This window comes from Bidens hawaiensis, unplaced genomic scaffold (assembly GCF_021521415.1).
Source record: "Bidens hawaiensis isolate Kalapana, Puna unplaced genomic scaffold, B.hawaiensis_p1.1 tig00035663_1, whole genome shotgun sequence".
NCBI lineage: Eukaryota > Viridiplantae > Streptophyta > Magnoliopsida > Asterales > Asteraceae > Bidens > Bidens hawaiensis.
In genome coordinates this window covers 155,984-174,060 of record NW_027496207.1, presented here as the reverse complement: position 1 = coordinate 174,060, position 18,077 = coordinate 155,984, and the positions used below count along the sequence as shown (strand labels likewise).

The window sequence follows — 18,077 nt, the reverse complement described above, 5'->3', positions numbered from 1 at the left end:
AATCGTATTCTAGACCTTCAATTCCGAGGCCAACACCAAGAAAACCCGAATCTCGATTAATCCCTTAACAAGAACCACATGTGAGTCTCACAGCCCCTATTTTCACTATTTTCACTGTTTTAAACTGTTTTTCGGGGCGAGGGACACGTACTTAAATAATGTTTTATCATGGTATACTTACAAGCTATGCAAGCGATTATGTGTTTAAATTATGTTTCATGATGAGCAATGCGAACGGTTATCTATGGTTTTCGATGTTAGTGCACCAGATTCGAGTAAGTGATCACTTTACCATTGGAACTCGAAGGGTAGGGACTGCTGGTTTGATCCACCCACTCGTAGGGGTCGCACCTCTTTGCATGGACGAGTGCCTAGAATGGGGCAGTACTATGGGATTGAGCCCGCTCGTAGGGGTCGCACCTCTTTGCATGGACGAGCGCCTTGTTTTCCGGCACAACGTCCGCGCGTAACCCGCGGGACGGTATTATTGATTAGCTCTTAGGGGCAACGCCTCTTTGCATAGACGAGCACGGTTTTTCAGAAATGTCCACGCGTAACCCGCGGGACGGTATTACATGATTTTAGCTCGTAGTGGCAGCGCCACTTTGCATGGACGAGCACGTTTTCCAGAAACGTTCGCGCGTAACCCGCGGAACGGTTCTATCAGTAATATGTTGTCAGATCTATGTTTTCATACGGTTTATCAAGCATATGTTTAGACATGAAATCAGAAATGTGTTTCAATATGATTTTCGCCAAGACTATGACGCGATACGATTTATCAAGTTACTAAAACTTGTGAACTCACTCAGTTTATACTGATTCAAATGTTTTACGTGTCTTTCAGGAGATAACTAGGTAGCGCATGGAGTCACACTTAGAGCACCTCACGCTGAACATCTAAAACTAGCTTTTTGGAAGATTTTAGTTCTATCCCTTCGATGCGCGTGGTTGTTCCCGCCGCGCAAGGGGATATGGCGTGGAAATCTTCGACAGTTTTTATACTTGGATGTTTTTATGTAATTTTTAAACAATGTAATGTATTTGTATTAAACATTTCATGCGCAATGAAAATCTTACTTTGAATGTTTGCAATGGCCCGTGCTTAATTATCAATCCCCACTCGCGCGCGCCCGGCTGTTTCCGCCGTTCAGGGCCGGGTGTGACAGTAATATTGTGTTAACTTATACTTTGATGGGGGAAAGAAGAGTGACTAACATCAAGTTGATCTTTGGCTTCTTTGTTGCGCTTTATGTATCAATATCTTTTACCTTTGGTGCAGACGCCATATCTCCAAACCAAATCATTAGATATAATGATACCATCGTTTCACCACAAGAAACCTTCGAACTTGGTTTCTTTAGCCCCGGGAACTCCATGAACCATTATGTCGGAATTTGGTACAAGAAAAGATCGTACCGAACAGTTGTATGGGTAGCCAACGGGGATGCACCACTCACGCATACCTCGGGTGAGCTAACTCTCACCCTTCAGGGAGTTTTAGCTATCCGGGACACCACAACGGGCAATGTCCTTTTGTCATCAACGAACTCATCAAGCACGGCATCAGTGAGGAATCCGATTAGTCAGCTTCTAGATATGGGCAACTTTATAATTTACGAGGAAGGTGGCGACATAAATCAAGAAAATCACATATGGCAAAGTTTTGACTTTCTGACTGGAACTTTTCTTCCTGGAATGAAGCTTGGTATGAATTTGGTTACGGGGTTTGAAAGGCGCTTCAAGTCATGGAAATCCGATGATGATCCGGCTACAGGTAATTTTTCATATTGGATTGATACCAGAGGTTATCCTCAGGCGATCCTAACGGACGGCCCAGACATAAAGTTCCGGGCAGGTTCATGGAACGGACTCAGGTCTACCGGATTCCCGAATTTGAGACCAAACCCGATTTACAACTACACCTTTGTTATTAATCAAAAAGAAATTTATTACCGGTATGATCTTATAAATACTTCATATTTAATGCGGGTGGTGTTACACCCAAATGGTCATTTAGAGCGCTTGTTATGGACCGAAGACAAACAACAATGGACCCTTTATTTAGCCCCAAAAAGCAATCAATGTGATTGGTATAATGTGTGCAGACCATTTGGGAGGTGCAGCATAGAAATCTCCCCGGTTAGTGAATGTTTAAAGGGGTTTGAACCCACATCTCCAGATTTGTCACAAGGGTGCCGACGAACTATCCCTTTGGATTGTGGACCTGGGGACGGGTTCATAAAATATTCTAACTTGAAGTTACCCGACACTCGGTGGTCTTGGTATAACCAAACCATGACCCTTGTGGAATGTGAGAAGATGTGCAAAAGCAATTGTTCATGTACGGCTTACACAAATTCGAATATCTCAGGACCTGGGAGTGGTTGCTTGCTATGGTTTGGTGACCTAATTGATATTAGAACGTTTGCTGAAAACGGTGACACTCTTTATGTTCGAATGCCAGCCTCCGAGCTAGGTATATCAAAACAATATTTCTATTTAATTTTTGTTATTATCTTCATAGAATACAAACATCTTCACATGAAGATTATATCTTGGTGCAGACAGGAACATTTCAAGTGCAACAGAAAATAGGAAAAGCTCAAGTGGACGGATAAGAGTACTAGTAGTTGTAATGGTCCCCATAACATTTGTGATTTTGGTTATTTTACTTTCAAGATGCTTACTGTATTGTTTAAAAAGAAAGAAGCAACATCAACGAGGTATGAAGTTTGAATACATGTTTTATTAACAGAAATACAGTTTAAATTCGGTCCAAATAGTAATTTAACTTGCATAAATTAAACCTATTAGCGCATATATGTACCCGGTACACCCTGTTTTAAAAGAATGGCTCACTTCACAGGGACACCCAAAAACAAGTTTGGACATGATCCTGAAAATAGAAGTGATGACGAAGATCTAGAGCTACAATCGTTTAACTGGTCTACTTTACTTAAAGTTACAAACAACTTTTCAACGAATAACAAACTAGGTGAGGGCGGTTTTGGCCCTGTTTACAAGGTACTTATAATGTTCATGTGTTACTATAGTACTATAAGATAATTCTTAGTATAAGTTAAATAAATTAATCCAAATAATCGTCAAGAATACGTGAAGTGATCTGATCAGAACTGTTGCAACATACTCGTTCGACACATTTATTGCCTTGACTTCTGGAATTTATTATATGGTTTTATGATTTGATAAATTGGTTTAATTATCAGGTTAAAATATTTAACGAATAAGCACTTACATATATGATGTTCAGTTAACCAACATACATACATGATACGTGTTAACTATGTGATGTTGTAGGGTGTACTTGAAGACGGGAAGGAAATAGCAGTGAAGCGGCTAGCAAAAACATCCAGTCAAGGACTTCACGAGTTTAAGAATGAGGTGATCTCAATATCTAAACTACAACATCGCAACCTTGTCAAGCTCTTGGGTTATTGCATAGAGGGAGCCGAAAGATGCTGGTTTATGAATATATGCCAAACAAAAGCCTTGATTCCTTCATATTTGATAGAACTCAAAGCGTACTCCTTAATTGGCCTGCACGTTACAACATTATCATTGGAATTTCTCGAGGACTTTCGTATATTCACCAGGATTCTCGACTCAGAATCATACACAGAGATCTCAAAGTCAGCAATATTTTGCTTGACAAAGATATGAACCCAAAGATATCCGATTTCGGCATGGCTAGAAGTTTTGGAGGAAATCAGATAGAAGCTAACACAAACAGAGTGGTTGGAACATAGTGAGATTCACATATCCTCACATCATTCCAGTTAATCTAGTAAATTATTTACATTAACTTTGATTCATTACAGTGGCTACATGGCACCAGAGTACGCCGGAGATGGTGTCTTTTCAATTAAATCAGACGTGTATAGCTTTGGTGTAGTGGTGTTGGAAATCATTTGTGGAGAGAAAAATAGAGGATTTGTCCACAAAGAACATTACAACAACCTCATGGGACATGTAAGCCTGGAAATGTTGAAAATGCAAGTTCAAAGAAGCCAGTGGATTTTTTTATAATTATTTTTGCTGTCACCATTGAAAAGTTAATCAGGTTACAATGTTATAAAAAAATTGTATAACATTTTAGAAAAAAGGTTATCTCACCTGATTGCAGTGTAGAATGATGATGTGCCGGTTTGTGATAATAGTGAACGCTTTTTTATTCTTAAGAAAGTACAATGAATTTGAATACAGTTTTAAAAGTCATGCAATTTTGTGTTGACAGGCATGGAGAGTTCACAATGAAGGCAGATCACTAGAGTTGGTTGCTAAGTGTCTAGGTAAATCAATCAATGTGTTTGAGGTTCTACGATCAATCCATGTTGGTTTGTTGTGTGTTCAACGTCTCCCAGAAGATAGGCCGACTATGACTTCTGTGCTCCTGATGTTGGGGAGTGAGGGCTCATTGCCTTCACCCAAAGAACCCGGTTTTTACGTTGGAGAATGTTTTCCAGATACTGCACACTCACACGGAATAAGTTCAAACAATGAACTAAGCATTTCAATGTTAAATGGTAGATAATAACAAATAACAATGTATAAAAAGAAACATCAGCATATTGCTAAGGGAAAACTTTAGTATGATAATGGGTTTCCAATAGATATTAATATTACAAACTAATCACTGATTTAGTTTTGTGTCAAGGTAAGAAAGCCATAAGCTCCTCTAACCTCTCGAAATGATGGTTATTACAAGGAATATCTAATCATAGTTTTCACATGGAAGAAACATGACATCTCATATCCATAAAAATAATACTCGATTACATGAAAGGCGAAAACTCAAATCTATCTAATTTCAAGGTAAAACTATAATCATTGATTTTTGTGCTATACACGAAGAAATAATGACTGATTAAACATTTTAATGAGGAACATGATAATCAGGGGCGGATTCAGTATTGAGCCAGGGGGAGCGTATGCACCCCCTCAAATTCGCATTTCTTCTATAAACTTCTACTATATTAGGTTCAAAGACCCCAAGTGCCCCATTCGTGTTTTTTTAGTGCCCCAAACTTAACATTCCGAGCCAACTTTTCAAACACAAGTGTAGTTTTGCTTTCACAAAATAACAATTAAGCTTAGATTGTTTAATTGTCTAACCACTTCGTCAATTAGTTATTAATATAGTGATATATTTTGTTAGTTTAATTGGACCATTATAAAAATTTGATCAAAATATGATAGTATCAGAGTATCATTTCTTTTTTATAATTCTACATTATTTAACTTTAATTTTATTTATTTGTACATAAGTGCGCTTTATGCTGTAACAATTATGCAAAGGTTTTTATCAACTATAATATGTATTTTGTTATTGTATTTTGGGGAAATTTATTGCTTACATTTTTATACGTGGTTTATTTAATGTAATTTCATTTGACCTGGCCCATTTTGGTTTGAACCGTTTTAGTTTGATTTGACCCGTTCTATGTTGACCGTTTTTGCACCCACTGACAAAATTTTCTGGATCCGCCACATGATTCAGTTATAGGCTAGACTAGTCATGGATGTTACTATAACAAGAAAGTGTCTTGTGAAACCATTGTTGAAAAGTTAAGATGGTAGATGTAGGCTATAAAACTTATAGATAACTTATTATAGTACTCGGAGTCTAGTGGTTCACCTCGCTAGGATGGATTAATTTCGACTTCAGTAAGAATTCAACAGAATTTAGAGTGCAATGAAAAAGATCATACTTAAAGGTGCAGTATCAATCAAGTGCCACTAAATTAAACACCAGGTAGTCCCAAAATGGGAAAGATAATGAACCATTTTATAAAATTTAATCATAAACTTTTGCATCAGTAAAGTTCATAAGAAGAAAATAGTAAAAGAAAATGAAAGTAGCAAGTGAAGTTTGATTAGTATTTGATTTAAGCTGCAAAGGGCATTCTGGTAATTTATAGGCATCTAGTCAAAGAGGTTAGCACAACTAAAAGTCGTATCAGCAGCGGACAGTGGATTCAGTTGTGAATTTGTCAACGGGTCAGATTCTATTTCGGATCAAAGATTTTGTTTAGAAAACAAGAAATTGACTAACCTGTTATTTCAGGCTTGTCTTAAAATGTTGGCTGCGATTTTGTTAATGGGTCGGTTACCAAAGGTGTTCGGACATTTCCGACACATTCAAACAAGTAAAATATTAAAGACGGATCAAACTTGTTAACGGGCCGGTCAGATTTGAATCACGACGGGTCCAGTTCGTTTCTGTTACGGGTTACAAAGTTAGTTCAGTTACAGTTGTAACTCATTCAGTAAAAAGGCATCAAGAAAAATTAACTGCTTGGTCACATTGGGACAGTGAAAATTTTAAAAGAAATCACATGAAATCGGTTCGATTGGCTGGACATATGACAAGGTCTTAAATTGAGATTTTGGTTTGAATTAAGCTTCAAGGGCATTTCCGGAAATTAAGAGTATGAATTGCTGGTTTCAAACCAAATAAAATGCAAATTTCGTTTGTATTTATTTTAGGTTAAAGATCGGTTTTAGATGCATTTTGACCAAGAAAGTCAAACTACAGATTATTTGGGTCAAGCGAGTTGCTGTTACGAAGTCGTTGAATCCAAGGGTATATCTGGATTTAGGAAAACGTCCAGGTTTATTAGTTTGACTATGTAAATGTCAAATTAGAGATTGTCTACAGAGTGCAAGTGTTAACGGGTCACTAGGGGCCGTTTTGAAAGTAAATCTGACATGGTTCAAGTTTGCTCGGGTCACCAGATTTGACTTACGAGTCAAATTTAACATTAAGGGCATTTTGGTAAATTTCGAGCTAGCACGGGTGAAGTAATTCTGGCAGTTTTATCAAAGTCATGACACTGATCAAACTTGAGGATTATTTCGGGAACATAAAGTTTTTATTTCGGGAAGGTTTCCGTTAACTTTAAAAATTTGACTAACTAGTCAAACAGGTGTGTTTAAAGCTTCAAGTTTGCTTTGGGATTTTGGATTCTTCAAAGGGAGTTCTGGAAATTTCAAAAGTTCGGATTTCGGCAAACTGACGATTTTTCCCTCAGGCTTTAAAATGCAAGAAACGATGGCTATGGCTAACAGAGTAGCTGGTAGTGGTTACTTTTATGTGGGACAAGGAGCTGCTTTCTATACCCAACAACCACCCATTCAAAATCAAGTTGTTCCGCTTGCTCAAATCACATCCTCAAGCAGAAGCAGGTGAAGATTCAATAATAAAGGTAAATGACAAAGCAGATGCAAAAGAAGATTCATAAATGCGTATCAACTTAATCAATCATGCAGAACATTCAGGAGTGCAAACCAAGGTAAGTGAACATCTTTGCTCTCAACTTTGCATTGATAAGAAGTCACAATGAGAACTTGGTCAATGCAGTAAGACGTCTCAAAACACTTTAAACGAGAATATAATGACGTTGAAAGATTAAATACAATTTGAAATGATATATAATGCCTTTACAGAGACTAAACAGAAAGATTTAATGAGTTGACAGTTAAATTTAACTTAGTAAATGATGAACAGGCGCATGCTAAGATTAACATTGAAAAGTTTGATATTTCCTCAAAAAATCGTTAATGGAATTGTCAACTCACAACTCGATGTGAAAACAAGGGAGGAATCGATTACAATGACGTTCGTCCCCCATTCAATGAAAAATATTCACAAATGCCTCATAATCATGGCAATGATTGAGAGGACATAGTTTATGGAATTGGTTATGTACCGAGGCCTAAGTCATCTCCCAGAGAGGTACCATTGACCAAAGATCCAATGACTTCTTGTGATAGTAATTCTGATATCTGATTCTTCTAAGTTATGCGTAGATAAGAATGCGTGGATTGAGAATAATAGTAATTTTCATGATTCAGATGATGATGTTATGGTGATCAATTCCCACATTGTTCCAAACCACATTTTCATAAAACAACCAATGGAAACTTGTAAAACCAACCTTTCAGAAACTCAATTGGATCTGCAACAAGTATATTAATTAATTGTGGCCTTCCGAAAAATAAAAATCCCCAAACCCTTGGTAGAATCAATCTTACAAGCTGCACTTTGATAAAAAATGGATCTGCAACAAGTTTATTCATAGCAATCCATTATTTTGAACACCCTGCAGTTTTAATTTTGAGTTTGACAAGCACTTAAAAAATCAACTGTTTAGACATTCTTCAATATACAGCCAATAATGGCCATTATTTCCGATATGCCCCTTGCAACAAATTTATTAAAACTCAACCTGCACTATTATCATCGATCTGTAGCATCAGTTTCATCATTCCAATTTTCTGTTATCTTAAACACATATATCCCTATTATTCCCCTAGCTGCAATTCAGTAGCAATTCGTAAAATTTTGATTTTGGTTTGACCAGACACACATAATCAATCTACAACATCTTCTGATTGTAACGAGTAATATGTATGTTCAATTTAAAACGTAAAAAAAAATATACAATTTCGAAATCACCAATCCGATTTATCCCGATTATATCAAAACTGGTTGGCAGCTAGTGACATACTGGTGATAACATGTAACTAATCAAATGAATAATGCAATAAGTCACTCAAATAGTGCAGTGCGACAACATGGCGAAAACTCTTATCATTGTTCATGTGGCTACCATGGCAGACATCCGAGTCACAAATTGAAACAAAGCATGAAAAGTTGTGATTGTGTGTGAAGATAAAGATCACATAATTATGGATGAGGTGGATCTACTAAAGTTTGGAAAATAAATGATGGAGGGCACAAGTATTGAGGTGTGTGCCATGTTATATTTGGTGGTCTATGATCGTGTTTCCAAAGGCGGCCACGAAAACGGGCATAACTTGGCCTACGAAGCTCCGTTTCAAGCCTATGACTAGTCAAATGAAAGCTTGAGACGAGGAGCACATTGTGGCAAGCCCCTGTCCGAAGCCCAAAAACGTCTCCTAAATAAAGTTATGGGCCTTTTTTATGTTTTCTTGTCAGATTTTACATTTTTCTCTTTGGGTTTGTGTTTGGCCCATGACCTTTTTGTGCCCATTTCGTATTAGAAAGTCTATTTATATGACGTTTATGTAATGTGAAAGGAGAGACTTAAATTTTGATAATACTGTATTTTCTCTTCATTTTCCTTGACCTTTGGATGGGATTCTGGGAGTTTTGGGAAGTTCATCACGGGTATTCCAAGAATCAACGTGATTTGATCTTCGTTATTGTTTTACCGTTGCATCAATAAGACTTGCTAAAGCTGAAAGAACAACCACTAATGAAAAGAGTTATGTATGAATTCATCGCCTGACTATTCAACCATACCGTCAAAGCTACTTTGGAAAAGAACTTGTATGCAGTTGTAGGAGTCACAATGGTGATCATAGAAGACTAGAAGACAATTTTGGTATATCAGCCAAGTGGGAGATTGTAGGGTCAAATTCAAAGGCGGTTCTCGCATATGGCTATGCGTAACTTCTTGATGAGGTGAAAACTTTTAGGAAGCAATAACTGTTGTATATATTGCGTACCTGGAGGATGAATTCAATCAATGATGCAAACCTGTAATCTTGATTTCAATCTTGGTTTCTTGAACAATTGCCTGGATTAATCTCTGAATCGTGAATCACTTTCAGATAAACCTATTTGCGGGTTACACGCAATGATTTATCGGATAAGACATAGATTTTCTGTAGTTGGAATTGGATTTTGATGATTCTGTGAATGTGATGAAGAAAAAGAGAAGAAGTAATCGTCATCTCTCTGTTCTATGTGTGTCGATTGATTGAGAGAATTTTAGAGAATGAAAACATCGGCATATATAAACCAATTTCCATATCTCACATGAGCCCAAATAATTAATCATAAGTCCACTTATCATTATACTTAAGCCCAAGTATAAAACCAAATAACAAAGCCCAAATAACATTATTGTTAAACAAGCCCGCACTCCCGCGTCACCTAACTCGTTTAATCTCTAACGCTATTTCCTCCATCGACAAGTTAATCCAATAACACTAAAATAACCAACAATAACTTGGGAAGGATAGCTTGTATTTTGTCTTATACCCTGGAGTATAGATAGATAACATGTATTAAGGTTTTAGGTGATGAACGATTAACCAAGCAGTGCATCCATTTGCATTTTCCACCAAGTGAAATCAGTATCATTTAACTTCCCAATCTAAACCTTCTCAACTTCAACCATCTTAAAAAGAAAACAGGAAGCAAATTGCAACAGTTAGCAAATACAACAATGGCACTGCCCTGGCGGCCTGAACTTGACGGTTATGGACCGGTGATCCAATACGGATACCGATCGAGAAACTAGTTCGGAAAAAAGAACAGGCGGCCGCGGTTGCTATTTCCTCTAATCGACAGTCTCTAGTCTCTAAACATGAAGTGGTGGTTAATAATGATGGCGGCGCTGACTCAAGGTGAAACCTTAATGGCTGTGGCATTGTGTTCAGGTGGCTAATGGTGATCGGCAGCTCAAGGGTTCCAAGACCGGAAACACTAATCGCGAAGATGAAGGAAATCGATCATATCTGTGCATGTGACGGAACCTCAAACCTCAGCAAACAGGAGGGAATAATGAGTAAGCCTTTCAAACCTTTGAACCTTCATCTTTGATACCACTTGTTAGGTATAGATATAAGAGCAACTGCGCAACTGAACAATAATATCATAAACACGGAAGAGTAAAATAAACAAGAACACGTGAATTTGCTTGGTTTGATTAAGGTTACCTTGTCCACGGGTTGCAACTAGGGTATTGTTTTACTAAAACTCAATCACATTACAAGATTACGATTGTGATAACAAGGGATATATATTTACCTTGTCCATGTGAAGCATATAACCCAGAATCCAACGGTTGCAAATTGTAGAATGGAGATTATTTTTGTTTTCAACATCTTCAAAGGTTTACTTCTAATCACAAAATAATATAGAAGTTTAGCTCTCCTTTCACCAAATTCATACTGCATGTCGTTATTTGTGTTAAAACAATGATATTGAACCAGATGCACAAGATAAACAAAAGAGCTTTTTATTTATTAATGAAAGTGATGAAATTGCAGTACATAAAGATGAAAAGAAACCTTCCTTATATAGGAGTACAGCTAACGTAACAAACCAAAAAAGTAGCAAAGACTAACAACTTATTCAACTGAAAACAATTCAAATAACATGCATAAAAAACTCAAGAAAAAGCTCAACAAAATTGACTCCATCTTAGCCACGTGCATTACGTTTTTCTTTGCATATTTCCACATCATCATTGCATGGCTGGAGTGTGACATTATTCTCACCCCCCCCCCCCCCCTTAATGCACACTCCTGTACTCCAATCTTGAACCTGAGATGAACGAACTTTTCCTTTGGAACTGCTTTAGTCATGAGATCAGCTAGCTGCTCATTAGTGCCGCAAAACTCCAACTTTACTTGCCCTTGATTGACCATATCACGAATGAAGTGATACTTGAGTTCTATATGCTTTGAACTGCTATTCATTATTGGATTTTTCGATAAATTTATAGATGACTTGCTGTCACAGAACATGACAGTTTCTCCTTCTTGTTTAACCCCAAGATCATTCAAAATTCTTCTAAGCCATATAGCTTGGCATGCACCTCCGGTGGCTGATATATACTCAGCTTCTGTACTAGAGAGAGCCACAGTCTTCTGCTTTTTAGAACACCAAGAAACTGCTCCATTTCCAAGAAGAAATACATTGGCTGAGACACTCTTCCTATCATCCATACATCCAGCCCAGTCGTTGTCTGTGTAGCCAACAAGTTGCAACTCATTTTTATGTTCATACCACAGACCAAGGTTGATAGTACCTGCAACATAATTAAGCACCTTCTTGGCAGCTCCCATGTGTACCTTCGAAGGGGCCTGCATGAACCTAGCTAGAACACCAACAGCAAAAGCTAGGTCGGGTCTAGTGTGGGTTAGGTACATGAGCCCTCCCACTAGACTTCGGTAGTGAGTCATTAACTTTATCCTCACCATCTTCAGTTTGCAGCTTATCATATGGACTCATTGGAATGACTTCAGTCTTGTTGCCCCTTATTTGAAACTTTTCGATCAGATTGCTAGCACTACGTGAATATCGACTTTTAGCCACACATGTGGTCCGGGCGATTTGCCACACTTCGGCTTAAATTTGTGGCTAAAAGGTCTTTGACCATGTTTGAAAACCTTCCAGAATGTTTTGGCCACACATGTTATTCTTCATGTGACCATTCTATACCTACTCAGGTACTTTTCGCCACACTTTGAAAAAAACTGTAACAAAATCTAGCCACATTATAAAAATGTGTGGCGAAATGTGACCTACAGTCATAGTTTGTTTGATCTTTGATACATGTGACCAAAAACACATGCATTAGCCACAAACTGTGACATTTAACTAGCCACATGTTTTAATAGTGTGGCCAAATGTGACGAACAGCTACTGTATTGATAAGAGATGTGTCTAAAAGGTAAAATATATAGCCACTTATATTACGTTGTGTGACCTAATGTCACATTTGTTAGCCACATTTTTAATAATGTGGTGAAATATGACGAACAACCATTGTATATATTAGTAATGTGGCTAAAACGCTTAAAATATATGGCCACTTATACGAGGTTATGTGACCAAAGAGTAGTGTAGTTTTATTTTTCCTAAGTTTTTTTATTGTTACGGATACACTTATTATGTGTGGCTATAAGTGATAAATGGTCACACTTAAATATTTTTAAGTGTGTCCAAATGTAATTAATGGCCACATATAAGATGTTGTGTGACCAAAGAGTATCTTAGTTTTATTTTTTCTAAGTTTTTTATTGTCATAGATACACTTATTATGTGTGGCTATAAGTGATAAATGGTCACACTTAAATATTTTTAAGTGTGTCCAAATATAATTAATGGTCACTTATAAGAGGTTGTGTGACCAAAGAGTATCTTAGTTTTATTTTTTCTAAGTTTTTTATTGTCACAGATACACTTATTATGTGTGGCTATAAGTGATAAATGGTCACATAAAATATTTTTAAGTGTGTCCAAACGTAATTAATGGCCACACGTTGATTTGACGAGTGGCTAACGTCATCATTGTCTTTCCAGTTTCTTGTGCCGTCAATTTCAAATTGTCAGGGAGATGTACCGTCGGCGTCAGACGGTGTTTAAATAACAGTCACAATCCACAATCACAATCACAATCCACAATCACAATCACAATCACAATCACAATCCACAATCACAATCCACAATCCACAATCACCTTCTTCGGATTAATTTTCGATAATGGCTTCAACATGGATCGAACGTAAACCGTGTACTCATGCCCCCATCTACTACGACCCCACATTTTTCACCATTCTTTTCCACTTTTCTTCCGGCGCCGTCCGGAAGAATCAAAGGGTGAGGTTTGTGGACTATGTCCACCCTCAAACCTTTACGTACCAACAACTTAACCGAATGGTTAGGTGGCTTGGGTACACCACAGCTGACTATTTCAACATTGATATGGTAGTCTCGGGAATCGAGGTGGCACACATTGAGTTGAACTCCGTGGAGGACTTCAAGGCTATGTCCCTTTATGGGGCATTCCATACTCAGGTGAACCATCGCCTCCAAAGGCTTAAGGACTCCACCTACACCTCGGATGGCATGTACGAGAGGATCATGCCCTCTCATACTCCAGAAGAGAATCCGGATGTAGATTCATATACGGAATCTGATGGTAGGACTCCAGAAGCTAAGAATCCGATGGATGTAGATTCAGATATGGAATCGGATGCTAGGAATTAGTTTTTTGTAATTAGTTATTCTATATTAATGTAATGTTATTATTATATTTTGGTATTAACTTTAAATGTTATTATTATATTTTGGTTGCGTATTTGAAGCGTAGTTGATGTTGTTTTTTATAATTAACTTTAAAATAGATGTTAGTGTGAGTGAATAACAAAATAGACCTAAAATTTAATTTTTGGTAGTTGAGACAGTAATTTATTGTAGTTCAGTTGATTTGTAGCCTATCTAGTAAGATATACCAGTTTTTTTATTTTAATTAACTTGAATGTAGGCTATTATTACATAAATATATTTCCAAGATTTTTGACAGGTATTTAAAGCGTACAAAAGCGTGTGATATACTAGTTTTTTTATTTTAATTAACTTGAATGTAGGCTATCATTACATAAATATATTTCCAAGATTTTTGACAGGTAGTAGGTATAAATGTAATTAATTTCCAATATTAGTTAGCTTTTGTGCGTTTCCAAAGCGTGTGGAAACCATTTTGACAGGTAGTAATTAGTATGTAGTTATAGTGTGTTCTACACTCAAAAACCAACTATATAACAACAGAGACTTTAATGACTGCAATAAAACTGGTGACTGAAATTTATTACACTTTTATATATGTTATGTGAATTCGAAACTTGGCCAAGCAGAAAAAATCTAAGGTTTCCACAGATCTTAAACTTCCCAAATGTGACTCCCGAATCTGGATTACTACAATATGATATCAACCAGACGAGTATTGGTGCGGAATACCAACACTCGGTGATTTAAGAACACAAATAAGAACTAGTAAATAACACAAGGTTGCTTCAAAACACACATATATTATTGAATACGTCAGGTGCTTAAGCACTTACAAAGTAATCAAAACACAAACTGGAAGTGAACAAACTTTTCCCTATACAAGATGTAACCTATATATAGGATAATCAAACACCTAGGCCGGCCCAAACAACAACTAGCCCACCGAGAACACATAAGTGTTCTCGGTTTACATGTGCACCCAAAATCCAAGCCCAACTAAATACATGTGCATCCAAAATCCAAGCCCAACTAAATATAAACAAGCTCAAACCACAAAACTAGGCCCAAAAATCTCCCCCTTGGTTTGTAGCTTTGTCTTTACTCTTCCTCCATGTAATTAAGATCCGCATCCTTCAATCCTCCAACCCAAAATTTGTTATTGATGATAGATGCCACCATGCGTGTGTATTCTTTGGCGGCTGTTTCAAAAAGACCATCAGCAGAAATCTGATGCGTACTGAGTGTCTTGATATCCTTCTCATGAAATTTCAACAGATCCTTAGGGTCAACAAAGCGATATTGACCTTTCCCTTTTTGTAGCTTGACAACAGCTGTGGCAGTAAAGGGATCAAAGAACCAGAATCTCATGTTATCCAATGTACCATCGAGAATGGCACCTGGAACAGGAATGTACGTAGCTTTCTTAGTGGGAGGCCACATCACATTCACCATGGTTTTCCCAGTTCGTGGATCCAAGACTCCTTTGGCTTTCTTCAGGAAAGATTCAGCAGTTGGCATATTTGGAAAGCCTCTATCAACTTGACGCTTGAGAAAGTTCCTGAAATCTGTTCCCCGTTTGTCGTGTGATGGATTTGAAAATGGAGCATTTATTAAGTCACTCAAATCAACTTTAGTCCAAGAGCCAAAGTCCTTCATCTTTTTATAGTATTCCATTGTCCCTGACTTTCTCTTGACCCACCACATACTCTTATCTGCATCAAAACCCCAGGATAGAACCCCAGATCGATCACCGTATTTGTCAGAGAACCCTTTTGAAGTGTAACAACATATCTCTCTGGGTGATCTGAAGACACAGCATTTTGATCTGAGTTCTTCATTACCAGCAGCTTCTTCTTTCCCTTCTCAAGTAATTTCTTCTTAATTCTGTTAGACTTTTCTTTTGTAACAGATGGTGCATCCAGATAATGTTTCAGAGAATCTGATTCTTCCTGTCATCTTTGTCTTGATCAGTAGTGGGAGTTTGATACACCATATCTTCATTACTTTTGAACTCATCTCCAAACTTCTGAAATAGGTTTTGCTGGAGATCGAGATACATAGCTGTTAGACCTCCCATTCTGGACTGCAATTCTTTAATCTTGGAGTCTTTATCTGAATTGCTGGCCTCAAGCTCCTGAATGCGAACATCCTTGATTACCGAATCCTGCTCAAGTTCAAAAACTCGTCTTTGTAGAGCTTGGACATCCACAGGAGTATTCTCGAGAACCACTCCGTTTCCGTTGCTCTGATGATAACTTTCTTGCATAGCAAGGATTTGAGCCACCTTTTCGGAAACATCTGAATTAGACTGACCTTGATCAAATTGACTGGAGGACCCAGATGGAATATTTGCAGCATCGGAATGTGGAATATCTGTTTCAAAATCAAAATCATCACCGAAGTCACTGGACAGCAGGTCCATAAATGTTGGCCCAGTAGAAGGTGCAACTGGTTCAGTTTGTGATTCTGGGACATTTGATATTGGTTGATCGGTGACTTGTTGAGGGCTGGAGGTTGATTCTGGTGTTGGTGTGATTGTTAGTGTTGGTGAGGCTTTGGTTGTTTCAACTTCACTTGCCAACTCTTGATATCAAATCATCCCTCTTTCGTTTACGATGAATGAGATCAGCAGTTGGCTCTTCAATATACTCTTCCTCAGCATCTTCAGTAACTGTCGGAGGAGGCTTCCGAGCAGTTGACTGAAATAGGACTTTAGCAGCTTCGAGGGTTTTTAATCTTTCATCATCAGTAAGAACTTGGCTGACGGAGCTCTTCTTCATCATCTTCATCATCGGAGATCTCAAATGTAGCAGCACGTGGTTGAGCGGGTACCACGTGTTCGTCAGCAACCTGAGCTATGACAGCTCAGCTTCGGTCTCAGCAAAATGACCGAATTTTTCCAGGGGTCTTAATCCCCTGTAAACTATCTTGGCTCCTTTTCTCGACTGCTTCGTTAACCCAAAGGAATTGGGTCCCATTGTCTTCATATCCAAGGTCTCAATAGTTTTAACCAAATCAGTGTAATGAGAGTCAAAGATCATCTGAAAAACCTTGGGTACATCAAAAACATCTCCTTCTTCTTTTCCCTGAGATTGCTCATCATTTCATTGAAGACAAATTTGGAATAGTTGTAATTCCAACCCATGATCAGGGCAGCAACGACAGACATTTGAGTGTGACTGATTTCATCTGAACCCCCCTTTCTTCCCGAGATTCATGTGAAGAACGTGTGCAATAGATATCTCCAGTAGGGGTGAAACAGCTTCTTGATTTCCGGTGGATAAGTGCCTTCATACCTTATTCTAGTAATTACTTCAGTAACCTCGGCTGTAGAATACTCTGTTGGGTAGTCAGGTTGATCCCCAAACAGAAGTACCTCTCTGATAATGGATTCAGTAACAGTAACAGGCTTCATCTGTATTTTGGAGTCGATTGAAGTAACTCCATCTACCCCTTGAGAGTTGATCTTTGCATTCTTCCAGAAATCAGTGACCATCTTCTTGCAAATGACAGGATTCTCACGAAGAGCATGAGAGATCATGCAAGTATTCAGTCCAACAATCATCGACTTGAACTCCTTGTGAGCCAGTGGCAGATCATACAGATGACCAGCTATATTATGAGTGTCTACGAACTTTAACGGATTTTGATCAGTCATATCTGCACCAAACTTAACAAGTTAGATAGTGGTAATGGATATTTGATCTATGAATTAAGAAACATTTGGATTATTAAACATGGTGGGCTCAAATGAACTTCTGTGGCAGTCCAGGTTACAATGGAGTGGCCCAATAGTGTACCACAATGAGAATCTGGGCCCAAGCAGTGAGAATTTGGGCCAGGCAGGGGGGGATCTCGGTCAACAGAAATCAATGAAAAACAACCGAGAACAGGGGTTCTCGGTCACAACAATTGACCGAGAACAGAGGGGTTTTCTGTCAATGGGTGACTGAGAACGATATATGATAATATATGGGAGTTCTCGGTCAACATAAGTCAAACCGAGAACTCCTTGCCAGCTGGGCAGAGAACCCCTTTGGATTCCACCTCGGAACATGTGTCATCATCTTCAACCTACCGAGATCCCCCAAAAACCTTCATTAAACCTGTAAATAATCTACAATTAGTCAACCGAAAACCCATAATCAACACTGAGAACTCCACCGAAAGTTCTAAATAGTCAAGAATCCACTTTTGATTTATCAAATCGAGTTACAGTAGCCTTTTCCAACACACTGTAAGAACATGAGTCCCAAAT

At 38.0% G+C, this 18,077-nt stretch overlaps 2 pseudogenes across 1 annotated transcript; one reads left to right on the top strand and one right to left on the bottom strand.

Moving 5' to 3' along the window:
- Positions 1-1,182: 1,182 nt before the first annotated feature.
- On the top strand, positions 1,183-4,726 carry LOC143587636 (G-type lectin S-receptor-like serine/threonine-protein kinase At4g27290; annotated as a pseudogene). Its single transcript, XR_013144932.1, has 6 exons — positions 1,183-2,479; positions 2,568-2,724; positions 2,826-3,027; positions 3,322-3,769; positions 3,843-3,993; positions 4,259-4,726. The product of XR_013144932.1 is annotated as a G-type lectin S-receptor-like serine/threonine-protein kinase At4g27290 (transcript).
- A 6,429-nt stretch (positions 4,727-11,155) lies between these two features.
- On the bottom strand, positions 11,156-11,988 carry LOC143587631 (secreted RxLR effector protein 161 pseudogene; annotated as a pseudogene).
- Between the last annotated feature and the right edge of the window lie 6,089 nt (positions 11,989-18,077).